The following is a 16,302-nucleotide window of genomic DNA, read 5'->3' on the forward strand; positions in this document are numbered from 1 at the left end:
ATAGAGAAGGAACGAGAGAAGGCAGAAGAACAAGTGCAAAAGATGAAAGAAACACCTTTGGCATTGAAGGAGAGGAAAAGAAGGTACTTACATAACATGGATGCATTGGCACCCACAGGTGGTGCTAGAAAGAGGAGAGTCCGGGCTACAAGGTTGGTTATCAAATGTTCCAATGAGATTACACTCTTTTGTGCTACACTGTTTGTGACTAAGTTTTTATTGTGTTCTTCTTTAGGAACTTCATGGAAGATGTGATAGGACTATTCATATGCTCTAGCTAGTTTATTGAAGTCAAGCATGGAAGAGCAAAAAGAAATCTGGCTTGTGAACCTTTGAGATGAATGCTTTCAACAATGTCTACTTAGATGTTGAGAAACTACAACAAGCAATGGTCAAATTCTATGGCAATAAGAGAAGATGGTAAGAGGAAATCCATTATAGCATTGCACTTTACTTAGTTCATTTCCTATATCATGTTTATCCTAATGATTTTTCTCTTTTGTTGTACAGATTGCAATGGAAAGCTCATATTTGTCATTAAAATGGATGAAGCTCAATTGGTCAAAGAACACAAGTTAGAGAGAGTGAGCATCTACATTATGAATAAAGCCTTAGCCTTTGTTCAAGGGGATGAAGAAGTAGAGCAAGATTTCTCAGTGCAATCAAAGAAAGATATATGGTGGCTTGCAGCATTTGAGACTCCGAAAGAGTGCCATCAGACATTGAAGTGGGTTCTAGATAGAACAGGAATCCCATCAGCCATCCAAAGACAAGAGGAAGGGAAAACATTGACAGTCAATGGCCACGGAACCTTTCAAGTTGAATGGCATCTTGCTGGTGATTTGAAAACCTTCAAGTGCTTGCATGGTTGTGATACAGGGGCAAATGCAATGAACACATTCCTTTATTGCATGTGTTCGCAACGTAAGCAAAAGGCTGGCTTACAATGGGAGAATGGCATTCTATCTTGCAGCAAAATGCAAGCTACGAATTGTGACAAGAAAGATCCAAAGTGGAATCCCATCTTGCCCATCCCACTTGAGAGAGTACACATGTACTTTACACGTAGAACTACGCATACTTGATAAGTTGTTGTATTTGCATCTTGTTTACGCTTGGAACAAGTATCCGCATAGTGCATTGCAGAAGATGAGAAGTTGTCAAAGATGGGATTCCATGGAGGACATGTCAAACTTATGGAGGATAAGAAAATGTTTGGGGCAACACAAAATCTTCCTGCAAAAGTGTCCATGGGTGGAGGGAAGGCAAGGAGATTCCTATCGAACCACAATCTCAACAAAGACACATACATTGTCTCAAAGTAGTTTGGGTTGGGAATACTAAAAAGCATTGTGTGAATGCATGACCAATAAGGCTTCTCATCCTCAAGTAGCAACTTTGAGAGCTAAATTATGGACAAAGGTATATGCATTGATAAAATTGCTTTGCTAGGTTCAAATCGATGAGATGTATTATGAAAGGTTCAAGATGGCTATGAAAGAGTTTATGCAATTAATGGTGAAAGCATAGGGGGAGTTGCACATTATGCATTACATGGTAATCTTGGCACCATCGTAATATTTAGCACTTGCTTCATAAAGAGTTTTTGTTGCTTATTTGATTCTCATCCTATTTGTAGCATATTCTCTATGCACACGGACCATGGTTTATACAAAATTGGGGTCCTTTTTCCATTTGGAATACACAAGGCATGGAGAAGTCGCACTATAGAGCCAAGGTAGCGTACTTCAAGCACTCAAGGCATGGTGGTGGTGTCACTCGTAGCAATGCATTGCATGAGATGTTCGATTGGTTTTTTAGATGTTTACTAGGAAGGACTTTGAAGTCTAAAAAGGCAAAGGCATCAGAACTTGCAGAAGCAGTTCAAATTGCATCAAAGAATAGAAGGCATAGTGCTTGGAAAGCATCCATAGGGAGTCAAGGAGTCGCAACTTGGTTGCAAGCTAGAGTGAGAGAAGGGAGCAGATGGGTCCAACCACCAACAGAAGCTATGGTGTAATTGTATACAAATATGAAATAAATATATTACTTATTTTGACCACAATTTGTGTACTCACTCTTCAATATCTTGCTTATTTTGACCATAATTTTTGTACTCACACGACGTTGGGGAAAGTGGGGACATGACGAAGGAGGGGGGAGAGAAGGGAGGTGTGTGGGGTGGGGCAAGGTGAGGGGTGGAGTGGTAGCAAGGGTGGGGGTAGGGGGGGATGGGGGTATGGGGGAGGGCGATGGGTGTGGGCGAGGCAAGTAGGGGGAGGGCGACGAGGGTGGGGGGGGTTGGAGGGGTTAGGGTGGGGGCAAGGGGCATGATGAAATCCTAAATGTAATTCAAAGGGATGTCAAAACATGATGGGCCCTTTTAACAAGTTTTAAAAAACCCTAACTCTGATTATTCAATGGCAAGAGTGAAGAACATTGCTAGACCCACTGGACGCCGCCTCCACCCTTCCTCCTCTAGCTCCACCACCTCCATGGCATCCGTGCACATGAACCTATCCACATCCGGTGGCATGTCCCCCGACTCTCATGATCCCTCCCTCAACTCCCCCAAGTCCTGTGAGCCCACTCCCCAGTCTCTGAGGCTTCTTCTCCTCCCAAGTCCTGTGAGCCCACTCCCTAGCCCCAAGAGCATAAGCCTTCCCCTCAGCCTCACACTCAGCATGACCCTCAACCTTCCCCTCAGCCTTCCCCTCAGCCTTAGCCTCAGCTTGACCCTCAGCCTTCCCCTCAGCCTTCCCCTCAACCTTCCCCTTAGCCTTCCCCTCCCCATGAGACCCCTCTCCCAATCGAACAAAATGTGTTCGATAACCTCTCGGATATAGAGAGGCTTCCTAAGGGTCAACAGACTGCCAGGAAGAGCACATCTTCCCTCTCCTAGAGATACAGCCCATGGCAAAGATGACCATTGTGCCCATGAGGAGGGTAAAGCAGACTCCGAGGAAGCCCCATCCCAAAGAAGGCCAAAGCTCCAGACATCAGTGAGAGGAGGCCGTGGAAAGGTGTTTGCATACTTGTAAGGCCCCCAGCGAGAGTCAAGAAGCTGTACTGAGAAAAACCAGGAGCGCGGGCCCTGAGGGAGATTAGGCAAATGTAGAAGACCACTGACAACTTAATCCCGCGTGCTGCCTTCCAACGTGTGGTACGGGAGATCAGACAGGGATACAAGGATGACATGCGCTTCAGCATAGGAGCTATGGGGGCACCCCAGGAGGCTATAGAGCAAGAGACCACCACTTTGTTCGAGGACGCAAACTTGTGTGCCATCCATATAAAGCGTGTCACGGTCATGGACAAGGACATGGCTGTGGCAAAGCGGCTACAGAGTGACCCAAGTTTGAAGCCATGTTCTCTTGCAGCCCACTCTTAGGACATAGACCACCCCGTGCCCTTGAAGGCACCATCTTGTATCTAAGGCCCAAGGGTCAATTTTTTCAAATAAAATATATTGACATTCTCTACACTAGCGCATTGTTGTATATTTTCCATTTCCATGCTTGCAGTAAATAATCATTTTAAGTTAAGTTTTGAATTCTATCAAATCCTGAAGGAATTTCACCGTCGCACAGAAGGTAAAAGTGTCCGGCACGTCGCCAGGACCCCAGAAAGCCCAAAACCCACCATGGCATGAATTTGGGCATTTTGGACTTTTTCCATCCAAGTCTCATTAGTTAAACATAACAATATCATAGAAATGCTACACGAGCCTGTATATATACGAACGAAAAGAGAATAACCTTTATACCAAACCAGATTGAGCCCGGAGTCCTCTGGAAACGATTTGAAATAAATGGCCAACCTTTCAGGAAAAGCAATGTACATAGACTAGGAGAGTGAGGGCGCACTTTCCAGAATGCCCAAATTCGCGCCGTAGCGGGTTTGACCTTCTGCGCGATGGTGAAATTCCTTCAAGATTTGACAGAAATGAACTCTTGATATCTAGAATTCGTGAAAATGACACTAAAATGGCTAGAAATTTATTAAATTAATAGAATTAAAATGATGGAGAAAATATATCATCAACTGAAAGAAAATACAATGGAATTCATGACGAGCAATGATAACTTAAAACAAATAATAAAGACATGGTCATGTATCCATTGAAATATCCATTTAAATATATGTTTATATATAGAAAAGGCCTCAGAGGCTATCTTTATTCTTGGCTAGTTCGAGTACATCAACAATAGGGGTCTTTGAATCCCCTAGTGGATTCCTAGATATAAATCTAGCTGCAATAGCACTAACATCCTCCTCTCCTACTCCCAAAGAAATAGAGGTTGCCATCAATACCCTGCCATAAATGTTCGATCCAAAGGCATTCATAGTAGCCAGGCGGTGTACCAAAATGACTTTGTCAGCATTCCGAGTAATGTTGGAGTATCCGATAGCGCGTGACAATGCCTTGCACTTTAGCAACTCTGAAGGACCTCGAGGAGAAAATTTTCCGTGAAAGACCACAATATGCCGTGCGACTTTGCCAAGGTAATGGGCCAAAGAATGATCGCACCCAAATGTGGCTGCGAACATTACCCCGTTGAGATGAGAATTCATCAAGCTCGAATGCATCCTGCAACAATTCAACAAACATAAGAAATTCGACAAAACAAATTATATTGAAAGAACGTCAAAATAAAAAATATTGTTCGAACTTACCACTACAGTGTCATTGGCTTCTAGCCCTTCCTCATTTGCAATGGGCCAAAGAATGATCGAACATCAAAAATATTGAAGGTAATGGGCCAAAGAATGATCGCACCCAAATGTGGCTGCGAACATTACCCCGTTGAGATGAGAATTCATCAAGCTCGAATGCATCCTGCAACAATTCAACAAACATAAGAAATTCGACAAAACAAATTATATTGAAAGAACATCAAAATAAAAAATATTGTTCGAACTTACCACTACAGTGTCATTGGCTTCTAGCCCTTCCTCATTTGCAATGTTGATGGAACCAGGTGCTGTGTGATGTTCCATTTGGGAGGTGGATGCTTTCTCCTGACTTGTGTTGGAGGTGAAAGCTTCTGCATGAGAGGGTTGTGCATCGTATATGGACATGTCTGCATCTCTCATTGAAACTAGTGTCGTCAAGACAAAGTCTTCCATTGTCTGGTCTTCAATACCTAAAACCTCGGGATCTTTGACACTTGTGTCAACATCGAACCCTGATAGGACTCCGAGTGCCTCATCGTCCCGTGTCATGGAGGAATACGCACTCTTCTCCATCGACGATGAGGGGGGACAAGGAGCATAATTCTAAGTCTCAGTCAATGGTCTCTGATGCAGATTCTTGCTCTAATGGGGGATCTTGAAGTAGGCTCAATGCTTGAGTTGCTTCCATCTCTTCTGTTGGATCATCAAGACTCTCTTCCATGTAGATGTCTGAGTCTAGTCTAAGGACGACCAGATCAGCAGTTCTGATAGAGGGGGTGCTAGACGATGAGGCTTCTTCCTCTAAATTTCCTTCTTGAAGAAGGAAGATGAATGTCATCTCCCATTAAAGGAATTTGGTGCCTGTATTTCTTGTAATCCCTACATGTAGGATGTCTTGAACTTCGATAGTCCTAAACCCTTCATCTGTAAGGTTGTCACAAAAGTAGGCCAAGTGCTTTACAAATTGGGAGCAAATTGGGCTCCTCTACGAACAGACCCCAAATTTTTTCAAAAACATTTACCACCATGAACTAAAAGGAGAAAACATTAAAAGAAATAACATTTTAATTTAATTGTCCATCATCTTTTGAAGCAATAATTAGGATTTGACAAACAAAAATTTAAATGCTGCACTAGTCAAACACATTGTTAGCAATCTTCAAAGTTGCAGGAGGAATGAAATTGGCACTATGCATGCACTTCTCCACATGGCACCTGATCTTACCACCATTTAAGGTAAAGTAGAAGGACTCTAACATGCCATCCTCCATGACCAATAGGTGTTCTTGCACATACTGCAAAAGTGTCCATGCATGGAGGGAAGGCAAGGAGATTCCTATCAAGCCACAACCTCGACAAAGACAAACATACATTGTCTCAAAGTAGTTTGGGTTGGGAATACTAGAAAGCATTGTGTCAATAAGGCTTCTCATCCTCAAGTAGCTAAAGTATGGACAAAGGCAGATGCATTGATAAAATTGCATCGCCAGGTTCAAATCAATGAGATGTATTATGAAAGGTTCAAGATGGCTATGAAAGAATTTATGGAATTCATGGTGAAAGCATGGGGGGAGTCACACATTATGCATTACATGGTAATCTTGGCACCATCGTAATATTTAGCACTTCCTTTATAAACATTTTTTGTTGCTCATTTGATTCTCATCCTGTTTGCAACATATTCTCTATGCACACACACCATGGTTTGTACAAAATTGGGGTCCTTTGTCGATTTGGAATACACAAGGCATGGAGAAGTTGCACTATAGAGCCAAGGCAGCCTACTTCAAGAACTCAAGGCATGGTCGTGGTGTCTCACTCATAGCAATGCATTGCATGAGATGTTCTACTGGGTTTTTAGATGTTTACTAGGAAGGACTTTGAAGTCTGAAAAGGCAAAGGCATCAGAACTTGCAAAAGCAGTTCAAATTATATCAAAGAATAAAAGGCATAGTGCTTGGAAAACATCCATAGGGAGTCAAGGAGTCGCACGTTGGTTGCAAGCTAGAGTGAGAGAAGGGAGCAGATGGGTCCAACCACCAACACAAGCTATGGTGTATTTGTATACAAATATGAAGTAAATATATTGCTTATTTTGACCACAATTTGTGTACTCACTCTTTAATGTCTTGCTTATTTTGACCACAATTTTTGTACTCACATGACGTTGGGGAAAGTAGGTACATGGTGAAGGAGGAGGGAGAGAAGGGAGGGGCATGGGCTGGGGCAAGGGGAGGGGTGGAGTGGTAGCAAGGGTGGGGGGAGGGGGGTATGGGAGTATGGGGGAGGGCGACGGGTGTGGGCAGGGCAAGGAGGGGGAGGGCAAGGGGGGGGGAGGGCAACGAGGGTGGGGGGGGTGGAGGTGTTAGGAGGGGCAAGGGGCACTGTGAAACCCTAAAGGGATGTCAAAACATGATGGTCCCTTATAAAAAGTTAAAAAAAACCCTAACTCTCATTATTCAATGGCAAGAGTGAAGAACACTACTAGACCCACTGGACGCCGCCTCCACCCTTTCTCCTGTAGCTCCACCACCTCCTTGGCATCCACACAGACAAACCTATCCAGGTTCGTTGGTGACTCCCTCAACTCTCGTGAGCCCTCCCCCAACTTCCCCAAGTCCCGTGAGCCCACTCCGTAATCTCGTGTGCCTTCTTCTCCTCCCAAGTCCCATGAGCCCACTCCCCAGCCCCAAGAGCATGAGCCTTCCCCTCAACCTTCTCCCCAGCCTCCCCCTTGGCCTTCCCCTCAGCCTCAGTCTCATCATGACCCTCAACCTCAGCCTCAGCCTTCCCCTCAGCCTTAGCCTTAGCCTTGACCCACAGCCTTCCCCTCCCCATGAGATCCCTCTCCCGATTGAAAAAAATGTGTTTGATAACCTCCCGGATATAGAGAGGCTTCCTGAGGGTCAACAAACTGCTAGGAAGAGCACCATCTTCCCTCTCCCAGAGATACATCCCATGGCAGAGATGACCCCTATGCCCATGAGGGTAAAGCAGGCTCCGAGGAAGCCCCATCCCAAAGAAGGCCAAATCTCTAGATGTGAGTGAGAGGAGGACTCGAAGGAGGACCAATGTAGACAGGAGCAGCAGAAGAAGTTCAAGGCAGACAGGAGGCCGTGGGAAGGTGTTTGGGTACTTGTAAGGCCTCCACCAAGAGTTAAGAAGCCATACCGAGCAAGACCAGAAGCATGCACCCTGAGGGAGATTAGGCAAATGTAGAAGACCACCGAAAACTTGATCCCACATGCTCCCTTCCAACGTGTGGTATGGGAGATCGCATAGGGATACAAGGATGATGTGTGCTTCAGCACAGGAGCTATGGGGGTGCTCCAAGAGGCTGCAGAGCAAGTGACCACCGCTCTATTCAAGCACGCCAACTTGTGTGCCATCCATGCAAAGCACGTCACGGTCATGGACAAGGACATGGCTCTGGCGAAGCGGCTACAGAATGACCCAAGTTTGAAGCCTTAGATTCTCTTGCAGCATACTCTTAGGACTTACACCACCCCCTGCCTTTGAAGGCACTATCTTGTATCTAAGGCCCAAGGGTCAATTTTTTTAAATAAAATATATCAACATTCTCTACACTCTCGCATTGTTGTATATTTTCCATTTCAATGCTTGCAGTAAATGATCATTTTAAGTTAAGTTTTGAATTCTGTCAAATCATGAAGGAATTTCACCGTCGCGCAAAAGGGAAAAGTGTCCAGCATGTGAGGAGAATGCCCAAATTCAGGCCGTGGTGGGTTTTGGGCTTTCTGGGATTTTGGCGATGTGCCGGACACTTTTCCCTTCTACACGACGGTGAAATTCCTTCAGGATTTGATAGAAATGAACTCTTGATACCTAGAATTGGTGAAAATGATACTAAATTCGCTACAGCAGTTGATGCAGGTAGTAAATTCTGAGGACGGGAGTTTCTATGGCTCTCTTAATGTGAAAGTGAGAATGTGATGTAAAAAGGGCTCTTCTCCCTTAATATATATCCAAAGCCTAAAAATTAAAATTAATCATAAAATCCCCAAATTTTTTTAAAAACATTTACCACCATGAACTGAAAGGAGAAAACATTATAAGAAATAACATTTTAATTTAATTGTCCATCATCTTTTGAAGCAATAACTAGGATTTGACAGACAAAAATATAAATGCTCTAGTAGTCAAACACATTGTTAGCAATCTTCAAAGTTGCAGGAGCAATGAAATTGGCACTATGCATGCACTTCTCCACATGGCAACTGATCTTGCCACCATTTAAGTTAAAGTAGAAGGACTCTGACATGCCGTCCTCCATGACCAATAGGTGTTCTCACACATCCCTGAGAGTCCATTGCAATGTGACATTCACATTCTATACATCTCCCTCTTCAACATCAATAGACAAACTTACCACCATATTTTCTTCATCATTAGAGTCTAGGGTAAGCCACCGGCCATTTGTTTTCTTCCAACGCCTGTATTGAAAAGCTAAATACAACATTTGGCATGACAAATGGTATCTAATAACCACATTTGGCATTTCTCTTCAAAACCCAGGGAGGATCATTGAAAAGAAGGATTATTGTGGGTGCTTAGATATTTGAGGGGTACGACCAGATATGGAATCACTTACAACATAGGTGTGGAGCTGGGTGGGTCTGATGATTGGGACACCAAACACTCGACATCAGGGTATTGTTTCATCCTTGCATTAGGTGTCATTTAATGGCTTAGTAAGAAACATCCCAACAGTTGCCCTTTCTTCAATAGCGGTGGAATACAAGGCAGCTTGTGTTGCAGCTTGCGACTGGTTGTGGCTCATTTGAATTTGGGAGCTTTGCCACACTCAGTATTTCATGAGTGAAGTCATCGAGTGATGCGGTATTATGAATGGTGCTCTCAATAGCAGTCAACAACATGCGTCTAATCTCATTGACTAGCTCCAACCTAAGAGTTCTCATCACATCCCTTCTCTCATCTCTCCCATAACTGACATCACCCATTTTGCATACAAGACTAATTGAAAATGAGACAAAGAGCAAGCTTCTTGACAAGGTTGCAACTGGGTTAACACCTTTCAAATTGATATATGGCTATGAAGCAATAGTACCTATGGAATTTCTAGTAGGTAGCTTGAGAGTGGCAATAGATAATAAATTATCTCAAGAAGATTCAATCAATGCAAGATTAGAGCAACTTTTGCAATTAGATGAGGATAGGCTCACAGTTCACATACTGCTGATATAATTCAAAAAAGGAGGGCAGCATGGATAAACAGAAGTATAAAGTTCAAAATGTTCAAAAAAGGTGATTTAGTGTTAATTTTGAACACAAAGTTGGGAAAAACTCCAGGAAAGTTCAAGCTCAGATATGATGGTCCCTTCAAGGTACTTGAGGTTTTTGAGCAAGGTACCTTCAAATTGGCTGACCTACATGGGAACATATTTGACAAACTAGTAAATGGTTTCACGCTCAAACCTTATATTGGACCTGACCCCACTCAAGTAAAAATCGACACCATCTCTTTGCAAGTCTGCAAAGACCTCAATCATGATCCTATATATGTTTCACCTATTCAGATTGACAAATCTATCTTTAATAGCCTCCGATTGTAGTCTGACACAAGTTTGATAGGCACACATGAAATGTGTTGTGTCATCAACACCAACATGCAGGTAAGCTCTAATACCAACCAGCCGAATTTAATCAGTGATGCAAGTATGGCAAACTTCAAAGAAGCAAGCACAGTGGTGAGCCTGGCCCCAACAATAATCTGACAACTGTCCAACAAGAAAACATCCGACTCCAACTCCCATCTACACAACACGTGCAATGCCACTCCACCCATTGGACCTCACTCTAACTCACATCTAACTCCAAGATCCACTCTCACTCCACTTCATGCCGAAGGGGACACTCCATCTTCGACTGGACTACTTTTTTGCCATCTGCCCTATTCTGACATACTGAAGAACTTCCGATAGCCCTATGACACTGCTCCACCAACAAGGGAATTTGTCTCATGCATACCCCATTCTCCATACTGACGGGACAGTCAACAAACATACATAGTATGAATCAAAAGATTATCGACAAGTCGCTTCACTCGCATGAGGCTCACACCTCCACATTAGCCATTTTCAATGACCTGTCACTGACGAACTCCATAATCACAAATACATCCCACAGTGCTAAACACAAGCTGATAAGTAGTCCCTCACACACGTCGAAAATCACTGGCAGTTCATTGCATGCGCCACTGACAAACCGTCCCTTGAAACACAAGATCGACATAAGCTTTTCCCACAAGCCCACTCTACATATGGTGCCCAAACGTGGCCATCGGCTCACAATTCCTAGCTCATCAGAAAAGCCCGAGCCCAACCTTCACTTCTTGAGCACAACAACACTCTTGGATGTAGGGAGCACAACAATGCTCTTGGATGTAGGCATGGCCCCTAAAACGGTTTGTAACGCCCACTCAAAAAAGTCAAATCAACTCCCAGCCATGGAGAAGATCATCTACATACCGAGACTGAATCTGATGACAAGCCTCCTCTCCCACCGCAGGAAAAACCACCAATGCTCACAGCAAGCTTCGCCAATTTTAAGGTGTCCTTGGACTTGAAGCATCAGCAGTGGCTAAAAAAGATTGGCTTATTTCTGTATGCAAGTTTACCCTGGGCATCCTAGAAAGCTTCCCCACAGTGTCTCACACAGTACAAAAGCTTCCAATGGAGTGGAGGTATGCTGGCTAGAAATCTTATGCTTTCCCCGGAGATTGTTGCATAGGTATTTTAGCTCCCAATTATGAATGAGGAGGTGGTCTACAAAGAAGACATGGACTCTGACATGCAAAAGGGGTTCGGCACCTCGAAAATGCAAAAAAACTACTTCTTCATCAACAACGTCCAATATTTGAGGAGACACCAACAATTCGTGTGGTATCTTGAGGTAGTGTAGTTGCTTGTCAAAGACCAACACTATGAGCGAAGACTCCTACGGCACCCTCAGTGCAGCTAAGAAAGGGACCAAATTTTTGTGGGCTCATCTCCTACACTCTCAACTGATGAGTGAAATCGCCAAGAAAGACAAGTGTCTCCAATGCACATTCCAAGATTGGGCCTTTCATTGCAGCCCTATTCGAATTTGCCAGTCACTTGGATGCAAAGGGGCTAAAGATAGTTCAACAATCCAGTGCAGAGCACAGCAAAGCAAAGCAGGCACAAACACCCTGGGTGGATATGGAAAAGAAAGACATGATGAAAGCCTTGCAAGATGCCCAATACTCATCAAAGGAAGCATCCATGGCAGTTTATGGCCAATCCATGGTGGAGCGACTGTGGGATACACCCCTTGCAAGGGAAGAGTTTCTAGCCTCACCATCTGAGCAGAAATCCTCAAAGAAGATGAAGCTAAATCTTTGGTCTAAGTCTCTGCTTCCAAAGCTGGAAAGCTAGAGCAAACCAGAGGACAACATAGCTAGCATTCTACTAACAACACCTCCCAGGAGCTGTTTGGAACAATTCTCCCCTGTTCACAGCATGGATGACCTGCCGACATCACCAACATAGAAGCATAAGGTTTCGCCTATAGAAGAAGTACAGGACAGCACAGAGCCAAAACATGCAATGAAACTCGGGGGGGTTACTCATCATATGTAACCCTATCACATGAGTTCAACAGAAGGATATTTTCTATTTCTAAAATTTACAGAAATAAATGTACATAAGGGACTATTTAAAGTAGTTTTGGAAAATTTTTACAGATTTGTATAGAAAAGGGGTACATTTTATTAATGAAAAAATTTACAGATAAGGGATTTTAAATATAGGCCTTGCACGCACGTGATATAGAGGGTTTATACATAGTGACCCCCCCGAGCAATGAAAGTTTTACAGCACTATGTTGATGAAAAAAGGACAATTCAGCTGCACATCAAGTACAAGAATTAACTGAAGACAAAGAGGGCTGGCCATGAGTACATGCTGAAGCACGCAGACCTGCAAAAGAAGCTACAGTCTTGCAAACATATAAATATTGAAGTCACTAAGGATAAATGTAAGGAAAGCACTGGGAATTGTTTTTTATTTTCTTGCTAAGTGTTGTTAAGAAAGAGTTTGTATTACTAGATGGTGAATGATAAATTGCTATGATATAAAGGGACGTGCCTCTGTCAGTGTCCAATTTTGCTTCAATTATTTCATAATCAGTTGTTGTTTGTGTGTTTCTCTATTTAAATTGTATTTCTTGTCTCAAGTTATGTCTAAGGGCAATATTAGTTAGACATAAAATCCCTAAAGGTATAAAGGTTAATATAACTTTTTAGAGTATCATTTGGCATTGAAGCATACTTGATCCTCCACATTCACATGAATGATACCCAAAAATTCAATTGCATCACATAAAGGAGCTTGGTATAGATTAAATGTGATGAATATGACATATTAAGTTAATTAATTACTATATCATATTTAATCACTTACATCATGTAGATTTGACTTGCGCTAATGTGGGTTGTGGTGGTGTCCCAAAATCTTACACAACCAAATTAAAGCTAATTTCTTTTTGTGAGTTAATGACCACCAACTCCTCCGCAAGTACTTGTCGTTGGATTGTCTACATCACTTATTACAATAAGAGGGTAATTTTTAACATTGCCCTTCATTTTATAAGACTTAGTTTTTGAAAGAACTCTTATTTGCATTACCTTTGTTTGTTAATTTGCGCACCAGACTCCCATCCCAAGAGCAAAGAGCACGTCTCTCTCCGATCCATGATCCTCAGTCTGCCAAAGCCAGTGCCGTTATCGAATCGTGGTCCTTAATGGACACATGAGAAACACGACACTTCTCAGGTCCAGACTCCGATCAGCGATCCCGGAACAAAACAAAGCGTTTAATAAGCGTGCCGTCACATGGGCTGGGCAGAGCCGATCCAGTGCCGTTAATCGTGCCCATTTGGTCAGAGCGCTGCGGGTGTAAAAGTATCGTTTTATGACACCCACAGCTCATCACCATTTTCACAGCTGCAGTCGGGCACTCCACATTGTGATTCAGTCACCTTCCTCACACTATCTAGCTAGCTACCTTCGAGCTCAGTCTGTCAACATGACTTACACCATCCACGTGAGAGTGATCCGGACCAAGCCCTCCGCTTGGGCCAGTATCGTGGAGAAAACTGTGTATGCCAACGGCGGAACCTGGAGTGAGGTGGAAGGTGAGGAGATCTTGACCATGGGTGGCAGTGGCACCTCCGGCACGCTGCGCTTCAAGAACCCTCAGGGCGACTACTTCTTAGTGGCTCTGGGCGTTCACAACTACAAGAGATGGTGCGACATTGTGGTGGACATGAACTCTGCCAATACCTGCGAGGAGATTCACCCGTCCTACTACACCAGCGGAGATAGAGGCGGGATGCTGTGGAAGCAGCTGGCGACTCTTGAAAAGACGAGCTCCAACGGTGTCTACGTCAAAGTTGACTACTACAAGGAGGAGGACACCACCTATTGGGCCAACATCACCATCTCCTGAATATCGCAATACGTTGTAATAATTGTTGAAGATGGGATTCGGATGAACAGCGGAAGGTTAGGGGGCAAACTACTCAGAGGAGTAATCGGATCTTCGGTTCACTGATGTGAGAAGCTTTATGTATTTTGGGAGAATCATGTGCCCCTATCGAACTTAAGTCTAAAATCCACGTTATGTATGGATATATTGCAATTTCATTTGCCGGGCCACAGGTTCTTCTTTGATTCGCTTTGTCCTTGAATGTCAATGTTCATCAAACGATGTTCGCTTGCTAGATCTCTGCCATACATGCCCCGTGCAGTGGTACTGCTTAGGCCATTCAGCTACCCCTCTGGTTTGCTGAATCTTATCCATATCACCGAATTGACATTGCATACCTTCATGTTGCCTTGAAGGAGGATGACTTCGCAATAGTTTGAATATTAATGGATCCACAAGTATCAAACTCATTATGACACTTCTTCATTTTGTCACAATATGTAGTACAAAAAATATGTCCAAGTTTTGTATGAAAGAAGCCCACGCAAATGAAATCACCTAAGATCATGAGAGACAATTACTCTATATAGATTAGCAAGTTGGGATCTTCCTAATTACATGGATCATGAGCCCTCACACTAGATTCCATGTTGAGATGTAATCCATGAACTTATTCTCTGAGGCTATTGTCTGCAAGCACTGAAGAGTGACATCGTCTAATAAGTGATTTATATTATATCTTCTTTGACGGATAAGTTAGGAGTCATTCATAGGCAAGTTCACCATGATTCTTGAGGATTTAGGTAAGCAAATGCATCTTGGGGAGAAGTCGGCCTCCTTGCGAAAGAAGAATGTGTATTGGTATAATGCAACATACACCACTCCAAGGACATCATCAAGCTATGGCCATCTGCAAAGCATTGCACCACCACAACTTCAAGACATGGATTGCAGCATTGTGGACTCAAGGACATTGCAATCATATAAGGACAAGATTACAAAGGATGTGGGCATGGCCATGAAGTTCACATTTGGATGCAAATGGACAATTTTGCTTCTTGTTTTCAAAATATACATATGTATATAACAAAAAGTATGTGGTCCTGCCAGTGTGTAGATGAAAATACTTCTGAAGAATTACTTGGAGTGAATTGGGGAACCAAGTCATGTGAACAAAAGGGTGATGTGTTTCAATGTCATGTATGTAAGGGAATTATGGTTATTAGATACCATACATCATGTTGAATGTTGTATTTAGCTTTTCAATATAGATGCTGGAAGAAAACAAATGGCCGGTGGCTTCCCCTTGACTCTAGCAATGAAGAAAATATAGGGGTAAGTTTTTCTATTGATGTTGATGAGGGAGATGTCAAGAATGTGAATGTCACATCACAATGGACTCTAAGGGATGTATGAGAACACCTATTGGTCATGGAGTAATGCATGTCAGATTCCTTCAACTTTACCTTAAATGGTGAAAGATCGGTGGACATGTAAAGAAGTGCATGCATAGTGCCAATTTCATTCCTCCTACAACTTTGAATATTGTTAACAATGTGTTTGACTAGTGCAACATTAATGTTTTTGCCAAATCCTAGTTCTTTCAAAAAATGGACATTTAAATTGAGGTGCTATTTTTTTTAATGTTTTGCTCATGGTAAATGTGTTCCAAAAAAATTGGGGATTTTATGATCTATTTTAAATTTTAGGATTTTGATATATATAAAGGGGTAAGAGACATTTTTACATTAAATTATTACTTTCACTTTTAGAGAGCCATGGAGATTTCCACCCTCAAAACTATCTCACTCCATTAGTCACTATCTTCCATGGATTTAGCAAGAGCTGTGTTCCATGATTTCATCTCACAAACTGCATTTACATGTCATGAGGAAGAGATTTTTTGTGTTTGGTAGGACCTTAGATGTCCTAGGCACATATATGGGATCGGCCAAGGATGACTTCACATATCTCATCAACTACATGCAAGAGAATTTCATTGATTTTGCATATACACTTAATGAGTATTCAAAGAGATGGGTTTTGATAGCTTACATCAAGTCTCTATTCTATGCGAACTCAAGTTTGTGAAGCCTTGGCCCACTTTTGTGATAATCTTAAAGAGGAAGGGTTT

At 42.8% G+C, this 16,302-nt stretch overlaps 1 pseudogene; it reads left to right on the forward strand.

Annotated features, from left to right (window-relative positions):
* The first annotated feature begins 13,657 nt into the window (after positions 1-13,657).
* Positions 13,658-14,393, forward strand: LOC147885683 (boletus edulis lectin pseudogene; annotated as a pseudogene).
* The last annotated feature ends 1,909 nt before the right edge of the window (positions 14,394-16,302 follow it).

This window comes from Dipteris shenzhenensis, chromosome 25 (assembly GCF_047967505.1).
Source record: "Dipteris shenzhenensis isolate YYH24624 ecotype China chromosome 25, Dip_SZ_1.0, whole genome shotgun sequence".
Taxonomy (NCBI): domain Eukaryota; kingdom Viridiplantae; phylum Streptophyta; class Polypodiopsida; order Gleicheniales; family Dipteridaceae; genus Dipteris; species Dipteris shenzhenensis.